The sequence below is a fragment of the Lepidochelys olivacea genome (genome assembly GCF_965140295.1).
Source record: "Lepidochelys olivacea isolate rLepOli2 genome assembly, chromosome: 24".
In the NCBI taxonomy this organism is placed as follows: Eukaryota; Metazoa; Chordata; order Testudines; family Cheloniidae; genus Lepidochelys; species Lepidochelys olivacea.
The window spans coordinates 11,082,010-11,089,306 of NC_140434.1; the positions used below are offsets into that span (position 1 = coordinate 11,082,010).

The window sequence follows — 7,297 nt, forward strand, 5'->3', positions numbered from 1 at the left end:
CTTCCGAGATGCATTGAAATGATTCTGTCATATCATAATATCATCCTTCTGGTTTTGCTTTCTGCTCCATTCCTCACTGACCAGCCAACTGAGACTAAAAGAAAATAAGTGGACTGAGAGCTTGAGTTTGGGTGACATTTAGGTAGAAGCTTATTATGGCTAAGAATATTAGGAAAGTTTTGGTGATAGGCAATGGATTGAAGTTAGGAGAAGTGATGACCCAGTAGGGGTCACTAGGAGCTATAGGTTTTGTAAAAATTGGTTATAAAAAGATGAGATAATAGAGTGTACTTTGGAACTGTTCTGTGAAGCTATCCTGCAAGACATTTTTCCTGACATCATATTCCCCAGTGGAGAAGTGTCCAGCCGTTGCTGATCTGCTGCTAATTACTCGATACCGTCTCAGATTTGAGGTAATTATTTGGGATGTTCTAAACCTATTGCTTATGTCTGTGTGTGCTTAAATCTAATAAATGTTAGTTTTAGAGAAGAGCACGCTTACTAGCATCAAGTTTTCATCAGCTGGAAGTGCTGTGTTCCCATTGATTTATTCCTGTCACTGCCTGGAGTGAAACAGTTAAGTTACCACTGCTTTGGGTTCTGACAACCCTGGGTAACACCTAGCCACCATGGAAAGCAATACATATATGAAAAGATGGGAGTTGCCTTGCCAAGTGGGGGTCAGTGCTAACGAGGCCAATTCAATAAAGATGGAAGTGGCCTATTCCACTGTGATATATATACCAATGTCACATATGCCATCATGCCATCAGCAATGCCCCTCTTCCATGTACATTGGTGAAACCGGACAGTCTCTATGCAAAAGAATAAATGGACACAAATCAGACATCATGAATTGTAACATTCAAAAACTGGTAGGAGAGCACGTCAGTCTCTCTGGACACTCAGTAACAGACTTAAACGTGGCAATTCTTCAACAAAAAAACTTCAGAAACAGACTTCAACAAGAAACTGCAGAACTGGAATTAATTTGCAAACTGGACACCATCAAATTAGGCCTGAATAAAGACTGGAAGTGGATGGGTCACTAGAAAAAGTAATTTTCCCTCTGCTGATACTCACACCTTCTTGTCAATGGTTGGAAATGGACGACGTCCACCTTCATTGCATTGGCCTCGTTAGCACTACAAAAGTAATCAACTGTTGAGAATAGGCCACTTCCACCTTAATTGAATTGGCCTCGTTAGCACTGACCCCCCACTTGGTAAGGCAACTCCCATTTTTTCAAATATATACTGCTTACTGTGTTTTTCACTCCATGCATCTGATGAAGTGGGTTTTAGCCCACGACAGCTTATGCCCAAATAAATTTGTTCGTCTCAAAGGTGCCACAAGGACTCCTCGTTGTTTCAAAGAAGTGTGTTTCTCTTAATGAACCCCAGGGCAGGAGCACATGTAACAAGAAACCTAAGGTCATTAACTCCAGATCCAACTTTGGCTCCTGCAAAATAAAGTGCAAAGTTCCTGTGCCTGCCCAGGCTAACCTTCCAGAGCTGGAGGGAGATCACCCCCTAGGACAGGCTGTTCTGCTTGTAGTCGCCTCCCCCTCCTCAGTTTCCTCTTGTTGTTTGAATGGTCACTAGGCTGGAGCAGGGAGTCCTCTTCATTGCACCCAGGCTGTTCTATTTGGGATCTCCAGGCTTACCCCTTAGAGGGGTCGTACACTCCTTCTCATACCTTCAACTTTGAGTGGCCCTATCAGTGCACTCATTGAACGTTCACAACTTCATCTGTTCTCCAGGGAAGCAGACCGGCTGTAATGCTAAGTACCATTGGGTGAGGCAGGCATTTCAGTCCTGCGTTGTCTGGAGCCAGCGCAGAGCTGCATTATCAGTGAGCAGGACAAATGGTGTTGCAAACAGGGAGTCCATCACTTGCCAGTGTCTGGGCAAAGATTCTTTTTTGAGGGCCATGAATTATGTCTCCTTCTCCAGGAACTGTGTATTGGTAGGTAAGATGGAATCAGTGGGGCGAAACTATGACCAGAGACGATGTGTGGGAGGAGGGATGAGGGGGCCGAGTGCCCCCCAGATTGGCCTGGCGGGGCAGGGAGGGAGAGGGGCTCTGTCCTTCTCTCCCTGCGCTTCCCCCACTCGGCACATTCAGCCGCTCTCCCTGGCAGCCAGGTGGGAAGAGCGATGGAGCTGCTGTAGCCTGTGAGAGCCTGGCTGGGAGGCAGTGGTGGCCGGGGCAGGAGGGAGGCTCTTGGCCCCTGTCCCCACAGCAGAGCGTGGGCAGGGGCTACCTGCTGCCGTCCCAGCTGCAGGGCATAGGGGATGAGTGAGCGAGAAACATGCCGAAGGGGAGAGGGGGCTCCTGCTCTTTCGGCCCCTGTCTCTGGCAGTTGGGACAGCAGTGGTCCTCTCCATGCCTGGGCCCTGGGAAAAGGGCCGAGGGAGGAGGAGCTCCCCTCCCCTTCCTGCACCTGTGTCCAGGCAGGGTGTGGACCGCAGCTGCTTCCCAGCCAGGCTCTCTCAGGCAGAAGCAGCTGTGTCCCTCTCCCCTTGCAGCTGCCAGGGAGAGCGGTGCAATGTGCTGGGGGTGGGGAGAGACACATATGGAGAGAAGGAGAGAACCCCCCTTTACCCATTCCATAGGTATCCTGGGGTGGGGAGAGTGCAGTGGCCCTGGGCTGGGTGCAGGGGTGCAGCACTGGGCATGGGAGACGTTACCTGAGGGGGGAACCTCTGTCCTACTCCCACTGTGCTGGAGACTTCTGAAGAGCAGGGCTCTCCAGAACCGCAGTGGCGGAAGGAGCAGAATGTGGGGCCGCTTGGTGGCCCCATGCCAGCCGTTCTGGAGTGGCTTTACCGACCCCAGCCCAACCCCCAGCCCTGTCCTCTGGCCGGGCTGCTGTACAGACCCCAGACAGGAGACTCAGGTGTGTGGAAGGGCTTGGGGCGGTACAGCCACGCTGGAGAAGCTGCCGACGTGGGGCTGTTCTGTGTCTTTGCAGTACAGCGTACTGGCTAGAATAAATATCTGACTGGTACGGAATACCGGACTTACCGCCGTACTTGCACCACTAGGAGAGACACTTATTTGGACTACAGTAACTCCTCGCTTAACGTTGTAGTTATGTTCCTGAAAAATGCGACTTTAAGTGAAACGATGTTAAGCGAATCCAATTTCCCCATAAGAATTAATGTAAATGGGGAGGGGTCCCTGAAAAATGCTCTCTCCCTCCTACGAATTGCAGGGAGAACTGTGCAATGCCACCAACACCAGCCCACATGGCTTACCAGGACCAAAGTGGAGACCTCCATCTAATGGCAGACTTTGCACCTGTTACAGCTCTGACAATCTTTTACATCATTCCCATTAAGAAAAGGAGGACTTGTGGCACCTTAGAGACTAACCAATTTATTTGAGCATGAGCTTTCGTGAGCTACAGCTCACTTCATCGGATGCATGCCGTGGAAACTGCAGCAGACTTTATTTATACACAGAGAATATGAAAAAATACCTCCTCCCACCCCACTGTCCTGCTGGTAATAGCTTATCTAAAGTGATCATCAGGTGGGCCATTTCCAGCACAAATCCAGGTTTTCTCACCCTCCACCCCCCCACACAAATTCACTCTCCTGCTGGTGATAGCCCATCCAAAGTGACAACTCTTTACACAATGTGCATGACAATCAAGTTGGGCCATTTCCTGCACAAATCCAGGTTCTCTCACCCCCTCACCCCCCTCCCAAAACCCACACACACAAACTCACTTTCCTGCTGGTAATAGCTCATCCAAAGTGACCATTCTCCCTACAATGTGCATAATTAAGGTGGGCCATTTCCAGCACAAATCCAGGTTTTCTCACATCCCCCCCACCCCCATACACACACAAACTCACTCTCCTGCTGGTAATAGCTCATCCAAACTGACCACTCTCCAAGTTTAAATCCAAGTTAAACCAGAACATCTGGGGGGGGGGGTAGGAAAAAACAAGAGGAAATAGGCTACCTTGCATAATGACTTAGCCACTCCCAGTCTCTATTTAAGCCTAAATTAATAGTATCCAATTTGCAAATGAATTCCAATTCAGCAGTTTCTCGCTGGAGTCTGGATTTGAAGTTTTTTTGTTGTAAGATAGCGACCTTCATGTCTGTGATTGCGTGACCAGAGAGATTGAAGTGTTCTCCAACTGGTTTATGAATGTTATAATTCTTGACATCTGATTTGTGTCCATTTATTCTTTTACGTAGAGACTGTCCAGTTTGACCAGTGTACATGGCAGAGGGGCATTGCTGGCACATGATGGCATATATCACATTGGTGGATGTGCAGGTATACGAGCCTCTGATAGTGTGGCTGATGTTATTAGGCCCTGTGATGGTGTCTTCTGAATAGATATGTGGGCACAATTGGCAACGGGCTTTGTTGCAAGGATAAGTTCCTGGGTTAGTGGTTCTGTTGTGTGCTATGTGGTTGTTGGTGAGTATTTGCTTCAGGTTGCGGGGCTGTCTGTAGGCAAGGACTGGCCTGTCTCCCAAGATTTGTGAGAGTGTTGGGTCATCCTTTAGGATAGGTTGTAGATCCTTAATAATGCGTTGGAGGGGTTTTAGTTGGGGGCTGAAGGTGACGGCTAGTGGCGTTCTGTTATTTTCTTTGTTAGGCCTGTCCTGTAGTAGGTAACTTCTGGGAGGAAGAAACCTATAGGCTGTCTGGCGCATGTCAGACCATGTGAGGTTGAAAACACATGGTAATAATCCTGAAAACAAATTATATCAATTGAAGGAGTGACTCGCACAGCATAATATGTTTTCTAACTAATTAAGACCTTGAGCAAAAGGGTGTCTCGTATTCTCCAGGCAGTCTAAGAAATTGTATAAAAGCGCTCGCAACTCCAGGCTCCTTAACAACTTCTCTTGACTTATCCTCTTCAGCGACCGGGGTAAGTCCCATTTGTTTCATTCTCTCGAGAGCTATTGCGATGTCCCGTTAGTCACGGTTTAATTTAGGACTGCATCTTGCGCATGACTTTGTGATTATTGGCACGGTAAAGGGGGTTTGCCAATAACACAGTAGTTGTTAAGTTGCAGGCACTGATGCATTCGTGGTTTAGAAGTAAATGCTTCAATTTTCAGAGGTGCCTAGGCATTTGGGAGAGGAGTTCATGTTTACTATCACTAGGAATTAGGTGTTGGAATCCCATCAGTAGCTTTCAATAATTCCATATTCAGCTTTAAAGTTAGGGGAGTTAGGATGAAACTTCCCCAGTTTTTTTCAGAATAGGTCACTGTGTTGTTCCTTATTCTGTAGCAGAAGGTACTCGGCCAGATTTCAGACAGAATAATCAATGAGAAGGAGCTGTGGTCTGATCCAGCATGGAAATTTCTATGTTCCTACCTGCTCTAGTAGCAATGTTAGATGCAGATCCAAAGCTAGGTAAATTAGTCTAGACCCTTGAACTCAGCTGAACAGTGCCCTTATCTACCCGCTCAGGACTTGGCTCTTAATGTTTTGTTTTGAAAAAAGTATTTTAGAACATAAGAACGGCCATACTGGGTGAGATCAATGATCCAACTAGCCCAGTATCCTGTCTTCCAACAGTATCCAATGCCAGGTGCTTGAGAGGGAATGAACAGAACATGTAATCCTGAAGTGATCCATCCCGTCACCCGTTTCCAGCATATGGCAAACAGAGACTAGGGACATTTCAGAGCACGGTTTTCCCTTCCTTTATTAGCAAGTATTGTTGGCTCAGAAACTTTAGAAGCCAAACTGCCAGTCTGTTATTCAGAAGAGTGAGTGGAAGAAGGCGGCTAGGAGGAGGAACTAAGAGGCAACATGTATCCAGGAACTGAGGGTCTGGGTCATCATTTCCCTGAGCATTGAACCTTTTACTCTATGACCCTAGTGCATTATGTTGACTCTTTTCCCTGTTGTGTGTTTCAGGTTTACCTCCGACACAGAAAGATGACTTTTGACGAAAACTTTAGTGATGAATTGTATTACAAGCCCTACCACTATGGGGGCTGGGGTGGTTCCAGAGGTTACGGCTACTGTAGGCCATGGTATTGCCGAAGGCCGTACAAGTGTTGTTGGGGCTATCCCAAAGGTTGTTGGTACCCTTACCCTTGCCATTGGGGCTGGGGGCACGGCTTTGGAAAGGGCTGGCCATGTTTCGCCGAGGAGGAATAGACCCGGAACGTGGAAAAACCAGGAAACAATTAAGCAAGATTCACAGATGAGTTTGTGGGCAATAGGTTTGAGAAATGCAGAGTGCCCTCAACTCCCATGGGTGCTGTGAGTGCTCAGCATCTCAGTAAATCTGCCCCATATCTCTATTTCCTCGGTTACACTGGTTGACTGTTTCCTCTACTGCCTTCCAGACTCTCTGCTTCTTCTAGAATAATGTGTTTGGGTGTGAATCTTAATTCCATGAAGGCCCCTTTTGGTCACGCTGACACAGTAAATGAAGCAGGCTCCTTACAAAGTCCTGCAAAGGGGTCTTAGTGTCAATGAGAATCAAGCCCTACGTGTTCTAGTCCTTTTATGCATTTGTGCCATTTGTTTCTGCTTTCAACTTTGCTTTATATGTTGTTTACTGGAGAGGTAGTTTCATCCTTGGTTTCAGTTGTGCTTTGTCTCATTTGATTCTGACTGTGATGAAACTAATACCTTAAAATGGTTGCAAAGAGAACTTGACTGTAAAATCTACAGCTGTGATGAAGAATGAAGAACATCTGGTTTGAAATGCATCACCTTGGAGCCAGTGACTCATTGTAGCCCTTCTTGATACCTTGGAGATATTATTTTAATTCTGAATTCTTTGTGTCGCTTTCTGTGTACTTGTATTCCGATTCACATTAAAATGCTTCTGAATCATAATATCGTCCTTCTGAGTTTCCTTTCTGCTCCCTTCCTTATTGACCAGCCAGTCTGGCCCAGATTCACACAGGTAGTTTGGTGCCTAAGGTTACTCTGGAATTGAGGGGTGTGTAACCCCAGAATTTCATCAAGCTAATTGTGGTCCTATTGTATGCATTCCGCCACCATGAATTGCTCAAATAGAACATCATGTAGTTTAGGGTTAGTTTGGACAAGGGCTTTTGGAGGCGAGGTTGAATAGTGGCTGCACGTTTGTAGTTTCTGCTAACCAGAATGGGAAGTGGGGAGAAAAGAATCAACAAATTGAGACTGAAAGAAAATAAGTGAATGGAGACCTTGAGTTTGGGTGACTGAGATAGAAGCTTATTATGGCTAAGGTTGTTAGGAAAGTTTTGTTGATAGGCAATTGATTGAAGTTAGGAGAAGTGATGACCCAGTAGAGGTCAC

At 46.7% G+C, this 7,297-nt stretch overlaps 1 long non-coding RNA gene across 1 annotated transcript; it reads left to right on the plus strand.

Annotated features, from left to right (window-relative positions):
• Positions 1-4,834: 4,834 nt before the first annotated feature.
• Positions 4,835-6,850, plus strand: LOC311512150. The gene is made up of 2 exons (XR_014709415.1): positions 4,835-4,910; positions 5,915-6,850. It is a non-coding gene; the product is annotated as an uncharacterized lncRNA (long non-coding RNA).
• Positions 6,851-7,297: the final 447 nt, after the last annotated feature.